This window comes from Belonocnema kinseyi, chromosome 3 (assembly GCF_010883055.1).
Source record: "Belonocnema kinseyi isolate 2016_QV_RU_SX_M_011 chromosome 3, B_treatae_v1, whole genome shotgun sequence".
Taxonomy (NCBI): domain Eukaryota; kingdom Metazoa; phylum Arthropoda; class Insecta; order Hymenoptera; family Cynipidae; genus Belonocnema; species Belonocnema kinseyi.
The window spans coordinates 144348127-144366552 of NC_046659.1; the positions used below are offsets into that span (position 1 = coordinate 144348127).

Below are 18426 nucleotides of genomic sequence, written 5' to 3' on the forward strand. Positions count from 1 at the left end.
TATTGTTCTTTTTCTCAAATTTATATTCAGCGGAGTTTTCTTTAAAAATATTTCGAAGCTCAAAATTCTGTCAAAATGAAAAAAATAAACGTGTGATTTTTGACGTAAATACGGGTAAAATAGGGAGATAAATTCTGTTTAATAAAATTAATATATGTACAATATTTCTAACATTTCAAGCTAAAATATACCCATTTTCGAAAAAAATAGTAAAATTTTCCAATAGGAAAGATAAATTTTGAACAAAAGACGAATTTTCCTAAAAAAAGAACTTAGTTTTTAAGCTGAATACAATTTTTAACGAAACTTTGGAATAGCTGAATTTTCAACAAAAGAGTTCAATAACCAATTTTTAAAAATTTTAAATTTTCTATACAAAAATATAAATTTTCGACCAAAAAACTTTATGTTTAAATAGATTGTTAAATTTTCAACCACATAGTCAAATATTATACAAAATGTTCAAATTTAAGGCTAAATTGGCTATTTTTCTATAAAATAGTAAATATTTTAACAAAATAGTTTTGTACTTAAAAAACAGATTAATTTTCAACTAAACAGTTGACTTTCTGATATCCGGTGATTAATTCAACCAAAAAGATTAATTTACTATAAAAAAAAAATTCACAACAAAAAATATTAATTTTTAAACAAATAGTTCATTTTTTATCTTTAAATGATTAGCTTCCGACCAATAAATTGAAAAGTTAATTTTTCAGGTAAAATATTTAACTATTAACAAAAAAAAATGAATTTTCAACCAGAGATAAATCTGCAACAACAAAGAATTAACTTCAATGATTTACTTCAAGAGTCAATTAAGTAGTTTAACATTTAACTGAGTAGTTAAATTTTCAATTAAAAAAGGATTTTAATTTTGAATAAAAAACAGTTATATTTAATCAAAGAAACTGGTTAATTTTAACCCAGGAGTTTAATTTTCAACCAGAAATTAGGAATGTCTGACAAAAAATTTAATTTTCAATAAAATATGTAGTTAGATTGTTAACCAAGAAGATGATTTTGCAATTATAAAAACATAACAGTAGACTTTTCAATTAAAAAGAATTAAATTTGAACCAAAAAAAGAGATTTTTCCAACGGAAATATATTTTTTTGCGAGAGAGATGAATTTTCTACAAAAGACTTGAATTTTCAGCCAAAAAATGCAAATTTTGAACAAAAAAGGGTGAATTTTAACGAAATTGTAAAATCTCTACAATACGATTAAATTCTTAATGTAAAAAATAAGTTTTTTACCAAAAATATTAATTCTCATTAAAAATTAATTTTCTTAATAGATTCTATTTATTTAGTTCGTACTTACAAGAAAAATAAAAAAACAGCGAACGTTTCTTAAAAGCAAGGAAAAAAGAGAAATAATTCAAAAAGTGGAAAAGAGGGGAATAAAGAACGAGTACAAAAAAGAATGGCAAAAGAAAAACAGTTAAATTTGACCAAAGAAGAAAAAATAACAACGAAACTGTTAAATCCCCATTCAAAACTGATTGAGTTTAACCAAAAAGTTGAATTTTCATCCAGAAAGTATGAATATCCAAGAAAAAAGTTGATTTTTAATCAAGGAGATAAATTTTTTAGAAAAAATATGATAGAATATTCAATCAAGCAAAATTAACTTTAAAACAAAAAAATTATTTGTCTAACAAAGATAAAGTTTCAAAATGATTAAATTGTCAATGAAATAAATAATTTTTTAACCAAAAAGATTAATTCTCATTACAAATTTATTTTTGAAATAGAACCTATTAATAAAGTTCTAATTTGGTAGAAAAATCGAAAAATAGCGCAATTCTCTTGCAACAAAGGAAAAAAAGAGGAATAATGTTTTAAAAACTGGAAAAGAGTGAAATAAGGAAAAGAGTACAAAGAAGAGCAAAAGAAAAACAGTTGCATTTTATTAAAGAACAAAGCATGACAACAAAACAGTTAAATCCCCATTCAAAACTGATTAATTTTTAACCAAAATGTTGAATTCTCAACCAGAAAGTATGAATATCTAACAACAAATTTAATTTTCAACCAAGCAGATGAATGTTTATAAAAACTAAAATAGCAGAATGTTCAATTGAGAAGAATGAATTTTTAAACAAAAAAGATTATTTTTTTACCAAATATCATTTTTAAGCAAGAAAGGCAAACTATTGAGAAAGCACTTTAGTTTTGAGCCCAAAAATAAAAATTTGTAACGAAAAAGAATGAACATTAACAAAATTGTTAAATTTCAAAAAAATGATTTAATTGTTAACGAAATAAATAGTTTTTTTTAAAGTTGAATTTTCATTTAAAATCTATTGTCTTAATAGATTATATTAATTTAGTTCATAATTAGAAGAAAAATAAAAAAACAAGGAAATTATCTTGAAACCAAGGGAAAAAAGAGAAATATTCAAACAGTGGAAAAGAGAGTAATAGGGGAAACAGTACAAAGAAGAAGAGCAGAAGAAAAACAGTTAATTTTCTTAAAGAAGGAGAAATGAAAAGAAGATGGATTTTTTATAAAAAATATAGTAGTGGAATATTCAATCAAGAAGAATTATCTTTTAAATAAAAAAGATTCTTTTTCTACCAAAGAAAAATTTTCAAGCCATAAAGACGAATTTTCTACAAAATACTTGAATTTTCAGCCCAAGAACACAAATTTTTAACGAAAAAGGATGAGCATGAACGAAATTGTAGAATTTCAACAAAATGATTTAATTTTTAAATAAATAAATAATTTTGTAACCAAAAATATGAATTCTCAGTGAAAATGTATTTCCTGATAATTTAGTTCGTATTTAGGAGAAAAATCAAAAAACAGGAAAAGTTTCTTGAAACCAAGAAAAAAAGAGGAATAATTTTAAAAACTGGAAAAGAGGAGGATAGGGGAAAGAGTTCAAAGAAGAGGAGCAAAAAGAGATGGAAATGCACTCCGAAAACTTTGGCCGCAGTCTCGGTAGAAAAGTCTTTTGCCAGTACTCTCGGGTAAATTAGGCGCAGGTAGGACAAAAACGATAATGCTTGACATAATGGCTGAGCATCTTCGATAGAACCCATTATGGGGTAAAAACTACCCCTTGAGTCCTGCCCTCGACTTTCGCTGAATCACATTATCTGCAGTCGATGCAAGTTGAAGACGATAATAGAGCCTTAAGAACAGTCCAGTTTTGATATAATACTAAAGTACCACCCGGGTAATGGTAATCCTCGAAAATACCAATAAGGCTTCTTGTAGCCCGTCGACAACGTAAGAGATGGGCTCGGACCATCGAGGTCAGTCTTTACTTGAAAATACCTGTCTGACCACTTCAGGATTTTCTACTGTTCTTGGATTACCGATGGAATTGTAGCGTAATAGTGAAACAATTCAGGGAGCAATTTTTTGCTTAAATGTTTTTAGAGTTATGCGATTTTTTATTTTATCAAACTTATAAAATAATATGATATAACATAATATTATAACATGTTTTTTGCCTATCTGAATATCAAATTAAAATATATACTTAAATTTAAAGTAGTATAAAATATCATTAACATTCGCAAATTAGAATAAATATTAAAGTAAAAATAACTAAGTCTCTATTCAAAAATATTTGTTTGGACAATTCTGGATTTTCTACTGCGCTTCAATTTCCGCTGCAATAGAAGGGTAGTGAAGCAATTTAGAGAGCAATTTTTTGCGGAGATTTTGTTATTATATTATTAGAAACTATCGAATATTTTTATAGAAACCTCGAAAACTACGTAGTAAACTACGTCATTAACTACGTCGGAAATGAATATAATAAACCTCGTAGTATACAAAGTCGTTTCCAACGCAGATTCCTACGTAGTGACTTATTAGAAAATTTAGTTTACGCTGTTTTACACATTTTTAAAAAACAATTTTCTCAGAGATCTATTAACATAAAAATCAAATATGACAAGTTTGTTATTTTAATTTTATAGATAAAAAACGATTTGAATTTACTTAACTTTCAAATAAAATCGAATAATATTTTACTAAATGGTTAAACTTTCAACTATGAAAGCTTAAATTTCAATCAGAAAGTGCACTTTCAACCAAAATAGATAAATTTTCCAACCAAAAGAACCAACTTTAATTAAGACTAATTTTTTTTTGTCAAGGAAAAAAATAATAATCAAACTGTAAAATTTTCAAGCCAAAAAGGCGAATTTGTTACAAAATAGTTCAATATTCAACCTGCAAATATGTATTTTCAAACAAATGGTAAACTTTTCTACTAGATTGTTAAAACTTTATGCAAAAAATTTATATAAAACAGTATTTATAACCCAAAAGTATAAATTTCAAAAGAAAAAAATTTCATTCGCAACTAAATAGTTGAATTTTTAATACAAATTTGAACTTTTTAACAATTACTAAAATGTTCAATAAAATAGTTTATTTTTTAACTGAAAAAAGAAAAATATTCAACTATATTGTTCAATTTTTCAACTAAAAAGACAATTTTTTACCCAAACAGTTGCATTTTCATTCATTATGAATTTTTGAAGAAAAAAACTTTATTTTTAAATGATTAATTATGCTTATCTAGTTATCAAATTAAAATACCAGCTTAAATTTAAACTACGGACAGTCTGCTCGAAAATACTTGTCCGACCACTTCAGGATTTTCCACTGGCCTTGGCCATTTTTGTGCTGAATTATTTTTAGAGTAGTTCGATATTTTATTATTTTATGAAAGACTAACAAATTATTTATAAACTTATTTATTTATCTTGTGAACCTTTTTTGGAATATTTTAATTTTTAAAATCTAAATTTTTAAGTTTTTAAATTTAAGAGTTTCGAATTGTTCAATTTTCAATATTTATATTTTAAAGATATGTAATTTTAAACTATTATTGAAATATTTTAATTTAGAAGAATTAAAACTGAAAATTTTTCTATCTTCAGTATTTTCTATTAAAATTTTTTTAATTTTAAGATTTGCGATTGAAAATTTATTAATTTGTAACGTTTATAGTTTTAAATGATCGAATTTCGAACATTTTTTGGGGGGTATTTAGCTTAATTGTAAAACATTTCTATGGAAAGCTAATCAATTTTAAATATTTCCAGTTGGAGTATCTTCAATATTTAATGAGTATAAACGAAAATGATGCAATTATTAATCACAGGGTAATTTATTTTTTGGAACCTCTTATAATTTTTCACTTATAGTAACATATGTTTCCGTATATAAAAAGTTTGAAGCATGCTGATAATTTGATATTTCAATTCAGACTAAAGAATCTCGGTTCAATCGAAACAACTTCAAGTGGAAAAAGAATTTTATAACATCTCAAACTGACGCATACTAATAATCTATCAAACTGACTGGTAGAAAGAAATAAGAAAAAAATGGGAATTATTTACTTTGATGAATTGTGAATTTTAGACTAAATCTTTTAAAACTTTTTAAAAACCGATCTTAATTATAGTCAGTCAGGTCAGAATATTTAATTTGCAAATAAATTAAATACAGAGTTTGGATGTATTAATACTTCAGAAAAACTTGAGAGGGGGCAGCACCTGAAAAGGGTGACTTGGGTCACAACCCTCCTCCGTTTCCAGGGTTCGCCCCTTTAAATTGTTTTTCCTTATTTGCAGTCGGGTAGGTCAGAATAATTTAATTCGTAAATAAATTAAAAGCACAGTTTGCATTCATTAATACTTCAGAAAAACCTGGAAAGGGGGCAGCACCTGGAAAGGGTGACATCGGTCACAACCCTCCTCCGTTTCCAGGGGTCACCCCTTTTATTCGTTTTTCCTTCCTTTCAGTCAGGCAGGTCAGAATAATTTAATTTGTAAATAAATTGAAAACACAGTTTGGATGCATCAATACTTGAGAAAACTTGGAAAGGGGGCAGCACCTGGAAAGGGTGACTTCGGTCACAACCCTCCTCCGTTTCCAGGGGTCACCCCTTTTATTCGTTTTTCCTTATTTTCAGTCAGGCAGATCAGAATAATTTAATTTGTAAATAAATTGAAAACACAGTTTGGATGGATTAATACTTGAGAAAACCTGGAAAGGGGACAGCACCTGGAAAGGGCGCCTTTGGTCACAACCCTCCTCCTTTTCCAGGGGTCCCTGTTTCAATTATCGCATTAACCATAAAATTCTCTTTTTCGTTCATAATACTAAACTTTTTGTGTCCCTCCCGACTGATATTTTATTTCTGAACCAAGAAAAAGATTTTGCGGAAGGTTTTGAGCGATTTTAATAAAAATGTGGAAAAGTCATCAAAGTAAAAAAATGAACTGATATTCTAAAACTGTATTTTCTAAATTATTTTAATTAAATTTGGTATAAATAAAGAAACAAGTCTCAAAAAATATCCAGGTGGAGAAAAGTGCGACTGAAATATTAAAAGTCCGCAACGGGAAATCGCGAGAGAGTCTTCCCATTGCATGGAAAATTTCAATCTGGACGCGCTCAGATAACTCGGTTGAATCTTTAACGAAGGTCCCCGAACAAATGAACCAGAGAATAGAAACTCAACAGAAAACATGTCGCTGGTCTGTAAATAAATAAATAAAATCTCCAAGTCCAATTTGTGACCCCATTAGAGCCATTTTACAGCCGAGAAAAGAAAGGACTTGTCCAAATTCAATTTACTTGTTCTATTTTGAATATTTTTTGCTCCCCTCCTCTTCTCCCTCTTATATCATAGCACAAACTTACCCCCCCCCCCTCCTACCCAGGGGAAAAAAATAAAATAATAAATATTTTAAGACTTTACAGTCCAAAATGCACTTAAACAAGGGGAAATAGAGAAATATATTGCTTTTTCAGGAATATAGTTCATTTTTCAACAAAGAAAGATTAGTTTTCTATCAGAAAACATGAATTTGTATTGCGCAAAAATTAGATTTCCAATTTTAAAAAAAGACAAATTTCATTTTGAGAAACTAGTTCAATTTTTTGCTAAACCATAAAATTTTAAACTGAATAGTTCAACTTGTACTAATATAAGTTGAATTTTCAACCAAATGTTTAGTTAAATTTTCATGCCAAAGAGGCAAATTTTTTAGAACACAGTTAAATTTTCAATAAAAAAAACTAATTTTTTATTCAAACAGACAAATTTTTAACAATACAGATAAGATTTCAACAAAAGAATTAAATTATTAATAAAATTGTTAAATTTCCAACAAATAAATTCATTTTGAACAAAGCCAAAAAATATATTTTAAACCAAGAACGTAATAGTTGAATTTTTATTTGAAATTATAAATTTTCATCTAAATAGTTAACTTTTGAGTCCTAGATACGAATTTTCAACTTAAACGATGAATATTGTGCAAAAAATAAAAAATAAATGAAATGTGTAATAGACGATATTACAAGCAAAAAATATTACAATCTGATACAAACAACAGTTGAAATAATCAAAACAAAAAATTAATTTCTAATAAAATAGTTAAATCCCCAACCATACCAGATCAATTTGTGATCAAAAAGTTGTATTTTTAATTTAAAAAAAAACAAAATGTATATCAAAAGCGATGAATTTCCAACCAGGAAATATTTTTCAGTCAAGAAAGAAAACAAATTCAATATAATTGGTTGATTTTCAAAACAAAAAGGTAAATTTTCTATAAAAGAATTTAATTTTCAACTTGAAAATATAAAATATGAAATTAAACGAAGTTTTCAACCAAAAAGTTAATTTTTAAAGAAATAAATTCATTTTCCATGACAATAATATAATTTTTAACCAAAAAAGATCAATTTACAATCAAATACATCAATTTTCAACCAAATTGTTTAATTTTCAAGTAAAAATGGTCAATTTTTAACTGATAATGGAATAGTTAAATATTCATTTTAAACATTTATTTCACAAAAAAATTAATTTTCAACAAAATATTTCTATTTTCAACCCAAGGAATGCATCTATCACTAGTAAAATGATTTTTTACCAAGTAGTTCAACTTGCAACCATCTTGATTAATTTTTAACCAAAAAATATAAGTTAACAATAAAATAAATAAGATTCCAACCAATTTTTTGAATTTTCAATTAAAAACTATCAGTTATCAAACAAGGATGAAAAAGTTGAATTTTTGGTCAAAAAATTATTCTTAAATATAAGAAAAGCGAATTTGGAAGGAAATTTTACCAAATAATTTGAGATTTTGAACAGGCCAAGAAGTTGAATTATCAATCAAATTAAGTTTCTACTAAAAACAACAAATATTTCATTTTCTGAAAAAATAATATTTTCAACACAAAAGTATGGAATTTTTAATAAAAAAAAGTTGACCTTCAATCAAATTCTTGAATTTTAAACCAAAAATGATCAATTTTCAGCACAAAAAACGAATTTTCAGCAAAATAGTTAAAATGTCAACCAAAGATATGGATCGTCTACTCATAAAATAAATTTCGAACAATGTAGTTCAACTTTCAACGAAGCAGTTAAATTTTTAATCCGAGAGATACATTTTTCGCCAAATTGTTAAATTTGAACTAAGAACGATAAATTTTTAACCAATAATGAAATAGTTAAAATTTCAATTAAAAAATAATTTTTATGAAACAAAGTGAATTTTTAACAAAGTGGTTAAACTTCCTATCCAGTAGTTGAATTTTCTAACAAAAAATATAAATTCTCAATGCGAAATTAATTACCTGACCTTTTTAATAAAAACTGTCAATTTTAAAACAAAAATAAAATATTTATTTTGACTTTAAAAATTAATCATAAAAAAAATTCAATGAAGAGGTGAATCTTTAATTCATAAAATAAATTTTTAACAATTTAGTATAAGTTCCAATAAAGCAAGTGAATTTGAAATTTATGGAAATAGTTCAATCTTCAACCAATGAAATGGATTTTTAACAAAGCACGAGTTGAACTATCCACCAATTAGTTGAATTTTTAACCAGAAAAGATGAATTTACAATAAAAAACTTAAAAGTTGAAATACTAACGAAAAAATATCAATTTTTAAACAAAAATATAATAGTGAAATTATGATTGAAAAAAGTTTATTTTTAACAAAAAAATTCAGTTTGCGCTTAAGCGAAAAGAGGGAGAAAAATTAAAAGTTCCTGGAAACAGGGAAAAAATAGGAATTCTTTAAACAGCACAACAGAGGTCGGGGAGGGGGGGGGTTAAATTCTTCACTTGCAAAATAAATTTATTGATCTACATTTTTTCGAGCATTAAAAACATTGTTACTCACATTTATATTTTTCACCTTTTATTTCATATTCCAGGTTAATTCCTCCCCCCATTCGCCTCAAATCACCCCCAAACCATTATTAAGATACTGTGACGTAGCTTTTGAACAGCCTCTTCTCAAAAATATTTAAAAATAAATCAATTGAGCTGGATACTTAATTGAAAATTTACAAAGCCAAGAAGTGGATGAACGAGTGTGCCTGGAAAGGGGTAATTTATTAGAGTGGATAAGGAATATCAGGGTTGGTCTGCTTGTTAAGATAAATCGAAAGATGTTTGACTTTAATCCTGGGTATACCGAAGAAGAAGCCGCGATGTTCATTTCGGATCGTAGGGTTACTCTTTAATTGGATGCCCGTTAAATTAGACCGGACGTCTTTTTAGGAGAGTGCCCGCGAAGAGCTAATTGGATCGGTAAATCATCCCGTAACCAGGGGGTAGTAACCAGGCTCTGCCACCGGCAACCCTTTATTCCATGTTATTACAGTCTAAAGTTACCCCCGTGTAATTGTTGCTGTTTAATTGCAAGTCCTAAGTCGTCTGCTCGCGTTACCAAGGGCCTTGGCGCAATTTCAAACAAACTGCACCTTCCACCCTAGAAAACAGCTTTAAACAGAATTACCCCCTGCAAAGACTCCTTTCAAACAATAAAATATTGTTAAATTACCGCTAACGAGTTTGAAGATTCTATAAAGATATCTCTCTTATTACTTTAAAAAGATGTATTTTTAATTATTTTCTGTACACCGGGTCAAACCTTATTTTCAAAAATTGTACGTTTTTTATTTAAAGTCTCCCCCCCCCCATCCTAGTCTTATTTAAATTCAAATCAAATGATTCCCAAATTTTACCGATAACGTTTAATATTATCAAGGGCTTTAAAAAACAAAAAGTTTTCCATTGATTTAACTCGGGAAAAAGGTTTTTTTAAATGTGTCACTTAACGTAAAAATGTTGTGAATGTGGTACTAACACAACTTGTAATAGAAGTAGCCATGATTTTTGGCATTAAAAAATATTAAAAATATTAAACTTCATGGTCTTTTGGACATTCGTTAATATCAATTGATTTGTCAAATTTGTGGGATAATTTTTTTCGACGTACAAAGTATCAGTTTGGGAGGAACAAAAAAAAGTTTCATATTTTCATATTTAGCCAAAAAATACAACAAAAAATTTTAAAATTTCTAAAAACCAAACTTACAGGAATTACAGTACAAAAAAGGCTTAAAAAAGGAGGAATAGGGGAATTATTCACGAAAAAGGGGAAAACAGGGGAAATATTAAACATTTATTTTTACATTTAGAAAAGAAAAAACAAATCTTTTTGAAGAAATTTTGTGTTTTCAAATAATGTTAATATTTTTTACTGTCCTAAATTTCCGATCGAGATTCTATTAGCTGACTATTAATTTACTAAAAAATTATTTACCAGTACCGACCTGTTTCAGAAAAAATCGACTTTTTGAAAATTTCCTCTTTGTGGTTTGAAATATTTATTTAATTGACTATCATGTTTAATTCAACAATAGAAAATAGAACTTCTTTATTCTTCTTCCATTTTTAACAGTTAAAAATTTAATTTTCTTTAATTTTCAAGAAGATCCATTTTTATTTTTATTGAATTTGCCACAATTGCATTTTTAATTGTTGGAAATGAAAGAAAATTAAACTTTTAACAGTTAAAAATGTAAATTTTGAAAGTGGAAAAAATGTGCTAATTGAACTTTTAACCATTGAAATATATATTGGCAATAAGAATTGCAAAACAAACTTTTTTATTTTATTTAAAATCGTTCCCATAGTCGAGAACTATTTTAACTTTAGAGTTTTATTAAAATAACAAATAGCCTCACTTGAAATTAGACAAACAAATATTTCACCAATTTATTATTTGTAAAATTTTAAAATCAAATGTAATTTCAAATTTTACGATTCAAACTTCGTTCGTAGGATTAGAGATATGAAAAATTTCAAATTATTTTTCGATATTTACAAAATTTCAAGAGATGGAAAGACAATTAAATATTGAAAATAGACAAAAATTTAGCTGTTGAAAAATTAATTTTCGATTTTCTGAAAATTTCTTTAATTTTTTTCAATTTTCAACAGTTAATTCAATTTTCTTACATTTTTAATCATAGAATTTTCTTCAGTTTTCAACAATTGAATTTTGATCTAATGAAAATTAAATTACAATATTTTGTTCTATTTTAATAATTAAACACTTCTATCAATACTAAAAATTTCGTTAAAAGTAGATTAATTTGAAAAAGTTCGCAATTGGCCACACAAATTGATAAATAAACCATTTTTATTTGTTTGAAATCGTTCTCATAATCGAAAAATATATTTTAACTATTAAGTTTAATTTAAATACTAAATCGTCTTATTTCAAATTGGTCAAGTAACCATTTGTCAATTTTTTATCGATTCAATCTAAAAATCAAATGTAATTTAAAGTGTTACTATCTAAACTACATTGGTAGGATTATAGAGTTAAAAATGATTTTATAAAATTTTAGAATATTAAAAAAAACATTAAATATTGTAAAGATTTTTATGGTATTTACAAAATTTTAAGGAGCTTCAATAATTTTTACCACGTTTTGTTGGATCTATGTAATTTCAAGATTAAAAGAAATTTCAATATTCCAAAGGACTTCATCAGAATTCAAATGTTCTTAACAGATTTCGGTGGATTAAAATGGAACTCAAAGATTTCAAGAGATTTCAAAGCTTTTTGGATATTTAAAAATATTTAATGGTAATGTATTTTAAGAGGCTTTATCATATTTTATGAGATTTTTTAATTTTTAGCGATATCGTAATTTTTGAGGAAAGTTTGAAAGATAATTACAGATTTCAATATGGATTTTTAAATAATTTTGTAGGCTTTCCGAAAATTTGAAATGATTTTAAAATGGTTTTTAAAATATTAATGATATTTGGAAGATTTTAAGAGATTCCAAATTCCAATTCTTAAGCCAACTTTAGGGAATACATGAAATAAAATTTCGAGGGACTTCAAGGGATTCCAAAATATTCCATAAAATTTTGTTGGAGATGTATATTGTTCAACAGATTTACAAAATAGTTAACACCTGGATTGAATATTTAAAAAATTCGGTGTCACTATTTCGCTAAAATTTTTCCGGTTTTACGCTACTATTGACGCTATTTTAAATTTCTCAAATTTTCAATGCATCCTAATTACAAAAAAGAATATATATTTTTTTCAGCCTTAAAATTAAGAGAAATAACTTTAAACAGTAACTATAGTAATATTATATCTTTTTGTTATGCAACAATTTTTAATTCGAAGGAGCAAAGAAAGTCATATTTTCAAATCCCACCGCTGCCACCTTTTTAAGGTTTGAGATCTTTGCCCTTGATAGATAGCTCCTTAGGAAAATATTTTTCCTAAGATCTTTGGTGAGATATTCAAAGACTTTTTTTTGCAGTGAGTAATTTTGGCACCAACTGAAAACTTAATAATTATTAATATTGCAGAGGAAAATAAAAATATTTTTTATTTTCAATCCGCCCAACATTATCCACGGTAGGATGATTCATATTTGAGAAGGCAGAGTTACTTCGTGGAATTGAAACTAAACTTGATAGAAGCATCAAATTCTATACTCATGTGTCATTATCAGCATGGTATGTGCATCGTGTGAGCTGCGAGTTGCGATTTTCAGAATCACCTGCTGAACACGCTAAAGTGGAAAATCGCGTCGGATTTTGTCAGTATCGCAAGCCGGCAGTATTCATGGGAAAGGATAGGTATTTCTGAACTCGTCAGTCGACACCGAGGACGCATAATGGGAAGCGTACGCGCACTGCGATAATTCTATTTGCCGAGCGATTATGAATATCTACCTCGAACCAGACCAGTCAGCGCTCTCGCATTTCCGGCGGGATCAAAGCGGATACGTACTCACTGCGCTGCGGACAGAAGGCTGATAATTATTTATCCAACTCGACCCCCTGCCATTCGTTTCGATACCCTCCATATTGTTCCTTCAATACTTCATTATGCGTCATTCAAATAATTAGTTCATCACATTCCCTATTAAAGCGTCCCAAGAAATAAACTGGTGGCAGCACCCAGGGGATAAAGAATGACTTTTTTTGTTCAAAATAACGTACAGACCACAAATATTGACCGATTTGAACAAAAAAATTTGAAAATAAACAACTGATAAGATTTCTTAGAGAGTTGTCGAGCCTGATTTTTGAATTAGGTTTTCAATTATTTTATAAATAAACAAATATGACGACAAAAATAGCTATTTTTTCTATTTGAAGTTTTCGTCTACAGAAAAATTCGTTGTTTCCTATTTCAACTTTTTTAATTGGGAAGTTCACGATAACTTCAGCAAAATTCATAATTTTGTTATCAATCTTATGAATTTAAAAAAAAATTTAATAAGCAAATGTAATAATGAGGCATTTGTCGACAGAAGAATGCGTTTTTTTTCTATGTCAACTTTTTTAATTAGGAACTTCATGACAACTTTAGCAAAATTCATAATTTTTTGATGAATTTGATGATTTCTTAAACAAATTTAATAAATAAATGCATTATTTGGGCAACTATCAACGGAAAAATTCGTTTGTCTTCGATGTCAGACTTTTAATTAATATTTTCATAATAAATTCAGCAAAATTCACGACGAGTTAATAATTTTTGTGATTTTTCTAAAAATAAATTAATCAACAAAATCCATTATTTGGGCACCTGTGGATGAACAAATTCGTTTTTTTTCAATGTCAGTCTTTTTCATTGGGAACTTCAAGATGATTTCAGCAAAATTCATAACGAATGATAAATTTTATATTTGACTAAAAAAAAATTTATTACACAAATGCATTATTAGAGCACCTGTCGATGGAAGAATGATTTTTTTCGATTTTGGTCTTTTTAATTGGAAACTTAATGAAAATTTCATTATGAGTCATACTTAGTTGATTAATTCTATGATGTTTTAAAAAAACTGACGTCGAAAAAGAAGAATTTTTCCGTCGACAAATGCCCCAATAATGCATTTGTTTATGAAATTTGTTTAAAAAATCATAAAATTGATCAAAAAATCATTAATTTTGCTGAAGTTATCATGAAGTTCCTAAATGCCTAATTAACGTATTTGTTTATAAAATTTGTTTTAAAAAATCATTAAAGTGATCTAAACATTATGAATTTTGCTAAAATGATCAGAAAGTTCCTAATTTAAAAAAATTGACATAGAAAAAAACGAATTCTTCTGTAGACAAATGCCTGATCACTACATTTGTTCATTAAATCTGTTTATAATATAAACAATTATAATCTTAAGCAAAAATTTTAATATAATATTGTTTCCATTTAAGATTCTTGAGGCATAACTTGGAAAAACGAATAATTTTCGTGAATCGAAAAAAACATTTTTTCAGCAAATAATTTGTTTATACAAATTTTGTTTTGTTTACTGTATAATGTTAAAACATCTTTAAATAATGTCACTCTATGCAACTTAGGAGATTTCAACAATTTTCATGTTATTGACGAGGACCGAGAACATCAAATAGAAAAAATAGCCATTTTTTCTGCTTTTCTCCTTCTATTTTTAAATTATAGAACAACGGGATACCAGAAAGACAAATTTTAAACAAATAAAGATTTTAACTCAAGAAATAAATAGAAGTTTATCTAAATTGTAAAGCTTTCAAGCCAAATGGCGAATTTTCTCCCCAAAAATTGAATTTTCCAACAGAAAATGTGATTTTTCAGCAAAAACATAATTTTCCACGAAACTGATGTATTTTTACGCAACAAAAATGTAATTACAAACCCAGAATGCGGTTTAAATTTTAGCCAAAGTGTTGAATTTTCAATCTAAAAAGATTAACTTTGAATATAATATTAAAATTTTCAACCAAAGAGTTAAATTTTAAAATAAAAATATAACTCTTTCAGAAAAAAAATTTTTCTTAACAAATTGAATCCACCAAATCCTTCAAACAAAATGCTTAAATACTCAAACAAAGAATAAGAATTTTTAACCAAGAAGTTGCATTTTTATTTAACAAATTATATTTCTACTGAATCAGATGAATTTTTGAATTAACAAAATTTGGAATTGTCTACTAAATACTTGCATTTTTATCCAAAAAAGATTACATTTCTCTTAAATTATAGGAATTTCTATTTAAAAAAAAATTTTTTTAAATATGGTCGAACTTTTTAATAAAAAATATACTTCTATAAACGAACAAAAAATAAATTTTCAATCCGAAAAGACGATTTTTTCTTAAAATGATGAAAATATAACATAATAGTCGAATGCTCTAACAAATAGTTGCATTTTCAATTTTTTCGAAAAAATATATAATTTGTACTAAACAGATGAATTTTTAACAAAAAGCAACACAATTTTTTTAAATTGAACTTTGAATCAGAAAAGAGTTTGTTCGTTTTTCAACGCCAAAATATACATTTTAAACCAAAAATAAATTACAACGAAATACATAAATTTTCAACCAAATGGTGAAATTTTTAAGCACAAAAAAATGCTTTTAAACAAAACAGTGTAATTTTCAACAAAAAATTTGCACTTTTATCGAATAAAGATAAAATTTTTCTTAAAATAGCTGAATTTTTATTTAGAATTTTTTTTAGAGAATTTTCATCCATAAAAGATTTTAGTTCTCTTTTCAACGACAAAATATTAAATTTAAGCAAAAAGTCTGACTTTTTTTTAAACAACTTAATTTTTATAAAGTATGACCTCAAAAAAAAATTGTTTAATTTTTTATCAAATATTTGCATTTTTATCCAAGAAAGATGTAATTTCCGCTCAATCAAGTGAATTTTGAAATAAAATACAACCACTTTCAAGAAAGAGGTTGAATTTTCAACCGAACATTTTCATTTATATTCAAGAAAGAAACTTTTTTTTCTAAATCCGACCAATTAAAAAAGACTTTTAAAACAATAGCGTTTTTGCCTAAGTTAAATTAACATTCTACTAAAACAGGTGAATTTTGAAATCAAAAAAACTAATTTTCAGAAAAAATAGTTCTCATCGAAAAAATATTCCATTTGATTTTTCAGCAACAAAATATGAATTTTAAACCAACGTTTAATGTTCTACGAAAAGAGCTGCATTTTTGCCCGAAAAAAACGCATTTTTAATAAAAAAGTTAAATTTTCAACCAAAAAGTACTTCTTTTTAAGAAAATTGTTAAATTATCAATAAAATAATAAAATTTATGATAAAAAATATAATCTTTAGGATATACCTTTGCGAATTTTCAAAAATCACGTACTTAGCTTCAATTTACAAAATAAATGATAATGCATCATAGATTTCGTATCAAAATGTTTCGAGATATAAAAAGGAGGCAGCGGTGGGATGCAAAAACAATCCTGGCTTTGTTCCTTCTATTTAAAAAATTTCAGGCAAGGTGATCTCTCTACTTACTTTCACCTTTCTCTAGAAATATTTTAAATCATTTAAAATCAACAAAAAACTTTGTAATTTTCAAAGTTGTTGAAGATCCTGTCAAATCTCCTAGTCTGATGAAATCCCTACAAAGCTCTTGAAATACTTTGAAATTCGCATAAATTATCCTAAAATTCTTTTCAATCAGATAAAACTTCTTGAAATCATTTAAAATCACTTAAACATACATGAGAACATTTAGTATTTAAATCCTCCAAGAAATAAAAAAGGTGGCAGCGGTGGGATGAAAAAATACCAATTGCCTTTCTCCTTATATTTTTTAATTATAGAACAAGGGTATCTCAAAAATAATTCCATTTTTTTAAACGAGAAACTTCTGACTTCAAATCACTTGAAAAAAAGCCGTAATAACTGCGGACACAAAGCTGTTAATTGTTTATGAAATTTACATTCGTATTCGTTTCGATGCTTCCTATTGGCTATGTCCATAAAACTTCAATTCATGAAGCATCATTCAAATTTCATATCTCAAAGTCCCAAGAAATATTAAGGTGGCAGCGGTGAGATGCAAAAACAACATTTGCTTCGTTCATTCTATTTAAAAGTGTATAGGCAAGGTGATCTTCCTACATTCTCTCTGTCCCTACATTTCTCCAGAAATCTTTCAAATCCTTTCAAATTCACAACAAAATTTGTAATCTTAAATGACCTTGAAGATCCTATCAAATCTCCTAGTATGATCAAATCCCTACAAATCTCTTGAAATACTTTAAGAACCCCTAAATTATCCTCACATTTTTTGCACTCAGATGAAACTTTTTTAAATCGCTTAAAATCACCTAAACATACATTTTGCAACATTTCATATTAAAACTCCTCAAGAAATAAAAAAAGGTAGCAGCGGTGGGATGCAAAAGTAAGACTTGATTTGCTTCTTCCATTTTTAAATTTTGGAACAGGGGATCTCAAAAATATTTGAATTTTCCGTGGTGAGAAATTGCTGAAACGCGAATACTATATCTGGTTGTCGAAGATCGAGTGAACCCGCCCCTCTGGTAATATACATAACAATTTTATACGTGACACGTATCGCGCTCGTAAGCAGCACCGGGGATTTGTAGCACCCTTCGTTCTTCCTGCGTCCTCGCGAGTCGATACTCACGCATCGAAATGTCGAGGCATCGAAAAATCGAGACTTCATAAGGTTGTCTTTTTCTTCCAAACATGCGTAAAGTAAAGCACCACAAAACGAAAATAGTATTGAAGAGGGTGACTTCTGTTATTGCAACTCCCCTTCCCAGAGAACAGATTTCCAATAAACTGTGCTTGATCCCTCCCTATAGTAAAATTTGCCATTAATACCCGAGTCAATAGTATGAAATAATAAATCTTTTGTAACGGAGAAATTTTTTTAACAATAACTGGAACTTTCCTTTATTGAAAATCCGCAGTCTGGAAAAGTGGAATTTTTTATTCAAAATGTACCAGAGGTTGCATTCCTTCATCGGTCTTGAAACATACAAAAAAACATTGTTTTTAACAATGTTTTTTGGAAATGAATTTTTTTCTTAATGTCGCTTGTTATCAATTTTTTTAAATAAGTCAATTTAAAAAAATAACTCCATTTTTTCGGGAAAAACGTTTTCTATAACTCCAGAGTTTCGAATTTTGAAAGTAAATCTCTCTATACAGAAAACAATTCAAACTATTTTGTTTAATAAAAAATATTCTTTAAACAAACCGCTACATTGAAACATTAATTATGGGGGGGGGGGGGG

The 18426-nt window shown here is 27.2% G+C and overlaps 1 protein-coding gene across 1 annotated transcript in view; it reads right to left on the reverse strand.

Annotated features, from left to right (window-relative positions):
- LOC117169095 (LIM domain only protein 3-like) overlaps window positions 1–18426 on the reverse strand; it is an 86645-nt gene that overhangs the window by 9443 nt on the left and 58776 nt on the right. The gene's annotated exons all lie outside the window — the stretch shown is intronic.